The sequence below is a fragment of the Suncus etruscus genome, chromosome 6, assembly GCF_024139225.1.
Source record: "Suncus etruscus isolate mSunEtr1 chromosome 6, mSunEtr1.pri.cur, whole genome shotgun sequence".
Classification (NCBI taxonomy): Eukaryota; Metazoa; Chordata; class Mammalia; order Eulipotyphla; family Soricidae; genus Suncus; species Suncus etruscus.
In genome coordinates this window covers 65875909-65880439 of record NC_064853.1, presented here as the reverse complement: position 1 = coordinate 65880439, position 4531 = coordinate 65875909, and the positions used below count along the sequence as shown (strand labels likewise).

Below are 4531 nucleotides of genomic sequence, written 5' to 3'. Positions count from 1 at the left end.
TAATAGGAATATCATAAATTTTAAATGATTTTAAAATGCTTTTGCTTTTGTATAGATTGCCCTATATGTTTTTGCAATTTGATTATCTGTAAGATTTTGCAGATGTTCTCCTACTTTTCTGGAATTATAAAATAAATCTTTCCTTATAGTTCAGTCTGATTACTTCTTTTTCTTAAATAGATTTAAAAATTTGTATTTTATTTTTATTTCATAACAATCATAATTTTTCCATAATAATTTGCCAGAATCTCACTCCACTATTTTTCCTTTATTATATTTTCTTTTAATGTTTCTATTCCATCATTTCTTAATTTATATAGTCTTATCTTTTTCATGTTATATTTTCATGTTTTTCCTTTTGTTTTTATTTATTTATTTATTTATTTATTTATTTTTGGTTTGGGTCACACCCAGCAGTGCTCAGGGTCCACTCCTGACTCTATGCTCAGAAATCACTCCTGGCAGGCTAGGGGGACCATATGGAATGCCGGGATTCGAACCACCATCCTTCTGCATGCAAGTCAAACGCTCTACCTCCATGCCATCTCTCTCCAGCCCCATGTTTTTCCTTTTAAAAGTGAAAAGATTATGAGTTCCTCCCATGGTAAGTATAATCTGACATATATACATATTTGACCCCTGGAAATTCCTTCAGGACCCTATCCATTTAAAATACACATGTACAAATACATGTGATATTCAAAACCATGTTAGTCATCAAAACAGACTACTGAGTATTGACAGAATTTCATCTAGCATAATTAGAACTTAATATTTACATCAAACATGAGGTCATATAATGAAGGGTGAAAACAAGTAAAACCCTCGTGGCAAATTCTAACATACTTTTTCTATTAGTTCTGTTTGCTTTTCTAAAAGCTGGCTCATTCCACTTTGTTTTAAAAGTCAAATATTTGGATGTAAGTGATAGTACAGCAGCCGGTAGAGCATTTATCTTGTATGTTGTGAATCCCAGAACCCTATATGGTGCCCCAAGCCCAATAGGCGTGATTTCTGAATACAGAGTTAGGAGTAAGGCCTGAGCACCACCATTGTGACCCTCCAAAATATGATATAAAATTATGTTTAAGCTATTTATATTTGTCTGTTCTAATGTGAAATTATTGTCACATAGCATTTAACATATCCCCTAGTTATTAGACTAGAATATTAAGCACAAACATTAATATTTTAAATTTTTAATTTTCACTAGGGCAAAATTAGCATATGATATTTACTTGGAAACTAGAAACCCTTTCTATGCAACTACAAAAGCATCTCTGAGAGAGAGAAGCAAAGCAGCAGCAGAAGAAGGAGAAGGAGGAGGAAGAAGATGAAGAAGGAGGAGGAGAACAATGACAAGGATGAGGAGGATGAGGAAGATGAGGATGAGGGGAAAGAGGAGGAGGTCTGCCACAGAGACAGGCAGAAGGGAGAGCATGGGGAGGACAGGAGGAAACTAGGGACACTAGTGGCAGGAAATGTGCACTGGTGAAGGGTATTGGGTATCGTATGTCTGAAACTCAATTATCAACAACTCTGTAACTGCATCTCACTGTGGAACGCTTCACAAATTTGCATGTCATCCTTGCGCAGGGTCCATGCTAATCTTCTCTGTATCGTTCCAATTTTAGTATATGTGATGCCAAAGCAAGTACTGCATCTCACTGTGATTCAATTAAAAATTTTATGTAAAATAAAAACACTCTCCAGACTATGATTAGGATGTTAGAAGATTAGTGGTTGTTTTCCATTTATATCCTATATATATCCTATATATATATATATCTTGTCTATAAATAATGTATATACATCTATATATATATGCATCTTGTCTATAAATAATAAAGAAGACCCTAAGGAAAACAAAACAGTTAGAACTTGAATCTGAGTCTGCTCTTAGGGTGGGGGGGGGACCAAGATACTCAGAGAAAATGGAATATATTGATATCTATGTACTAATTTTCACAACATCTCCCCTTTTGAGATGTAAATTTTCATATTTCACACTTGCATGCTTTCTCTGCTCTCCACCTTTGGAGAAGCCTGCATTCTCTCCTGGGTTGTGTTTCTCTCTCTCTCTCTCTCTCTCTCTCTCTCTCTCTCTCTCTCTTTCTTGCTTTCTCTTTCTCTCTTTATATCTCTCCCCCGCCCCAGAATTCCTAAATAAAACCTGAATTTACTTCCCAAAAATTCACATAGGAGAATTAAAGTGACATGAGAATTAAAAAATGTCACTCTAACTCTAGGAAAGACAGACAGAGCCCCAGGTGAATATACAGTCATCTGAAGTGGAAACATTCAGTCAGAACCTAGCAGAATTGACAGAGCTGTGCTCTAATTGCTGACAATAGAACCCTTTCCATTCTCTTCAATACTTGCTTAAAACCCTCAGCATAGTACATAACCATAATTAATTATGAACTCAATTCAATTGACCCCCCCAATATTAGGTTCCTCTTTTATGTATTTAATTTGCTCGTTTTGGCTTTTTTTTTCTCTTCGATGCTATAAATCACAACATAAAAGCCAAAATTTTGTTTTCAGCACTTTTGACTTAAAGATCTGGACATTTTCCCTTATGAGAAAGGAACGTTGTATGATCTCCACAAGGAAAGATCTAATTATCAAAGCAGGTCATGTGGCTGTTCCCACGGCAAACAATGTTCTTAGAGAAGTTAATTAAATGCAGTTCATCCAAAATTATCTCCAGAAAACTAATTATTGGGTATTTTTAAATGTGATGGTACATTACAAATGGCATATCCACCAAAACAGACCATGAATTTCCAAGACTATTTTTTTCTATTCTGCCCCTTGAACAAACCACTTTTCATACTTGTATATAGTTAAATTTCAGAAGAATATGATCTAATTCTCTGGTTAATGGTACATTTTGTTTGGATCAGCTAAAAACATAAAGGACTGTATCATCTCAGAATATTACTAAGTATGACTGTAAATCTACTATCTACTTTCTTATATCTACTATCTCTTTTTTATATCTAGTATCTACTTTCTTATACTTTTACCATCTCAAATGTTCTATATATATATGTAGATACAAATACACTCATCTACACTCACATCTGTTAACTTTCTCTTAACTCACAACCATCATACAATGATAAAATGTTGTTATTTTTATTTGTAAGGTTAACTTTATCAACTAACCAAATATTACACATTACATTTTGTTGTTGTTGTTTTGGGCCCTTTTTTGTTTCAGTGACACTCAGGGGTTACTCCTGGCTATGTGCTCAGAAATTGCTCCTGGCATGGGGGATCAAATGGGACACCAGGGATCGAACTGAGGTCCATCCTGGGTCAGTCACGTGCAAGGCAAATGCCCTACTGCTGTGCTATTGCTCCAACTTCTACACATTACATTTCAAAAGGGACTTGAACTCACCTATTTATAGTAAAGATGACTTAGCATGATACAAACTGAAGGAAAAGGTCCTTTTACCCCTGAAATTTAAAACAATTGTTATATAATTTTAAAATTTATAAATTTAGGGGCCGGCGAGGTGGCACTAGAGGTAAGGTGTCTGCCTTGCAAGTGCTAGCCAAGGAAGGACCGCGGTTCGATCCCCCGGCATCCCATATGGTCCCCCCAAGCCAGGGGCAATTTCTGAGCGCTTAGCCAGGAGTAACCCCTGAGCATCAAACGGGTGTGGCCCGAAACCCCCAAAAATAAAAAATAAATAAATAAAAAATAAAATAAATAAAATTTATAAATTTAAAAATTTTAAAAACGTTTTGCTATTATAGCATTCCCTTAAAACCTGGACCTATAGGACTCTTAGTTGGCCATTCCATCATGTATTAAAAACCCTTACACTACTTCATCTTTTCACACTCATCCTAGGGGATTCCATTCCATTTCCTTCTGGACACCTCAGTATTATGACTGTGAAACATGTTTTCTTTGGGGCTTTGTGCAAGTATATATATGTGTATATATATCAGTTCTTTCCATCTCTTTTTGGTTAAATGAAATATAATGAACTCTTTCCACCAAAATTCCAGGTCTATATAAGATAATTTGCTTTTCTATACACCACCCATTCCTCCATGTTTTCTCTAGCCCACCCCCCCAATCATTCAGAATCAACAGTTGCTGACATAGCGTTCAAAGGCACTCACATAGCCATGACAGCCATCAGAGATATAAACCCCAAATATCCCAAACACTGTCTTCTTTACCCAACCCTTCACTTCTTTTTTGTGGCTGGCTCTTGTAAACACCCAAGGGCAGTGGGAGTGTTTCACATAACTTATTTGGTAGTTGCACACCTGTTCATAACCAACATTCTTGCTGTCATGCTCCTGCTCGCCAAGGTCACTGGGTGCTCACATGCACTCCCAGATGATTGCACACCTCACTCTCACATCTCTGAGGTATAGGCTTGTTGGGTGGTAGCGCTACACCTTAGGGGGAGAGCTGGTGCACACCCAACTGTGCAGCTCACAGCCTCTGCCTGGGGTGCAGGCCAGAACAATAGGACAACAGGGAGGGCCTTTGCCT

General features: G+C 36.8%; 1 non-coding gene across 1 annotated transcript; it reads right to left on the bottom strand.

Moving 5' to 3' along the window:
- Positions 1-1551: 1551 nt before the first annotated feature.
- On the bottom strand, positions 1552-1658 carry LOC126013169 (U6 spliceosomal RNA). The gene has a single exon (XR_007497497.1). It is a non-coding gene; the product is annotated as a U6 spliceosomal RNA (small nuclear RNA).
- Positions 1659-4531: the final 2873 nt, after the last annotated feature.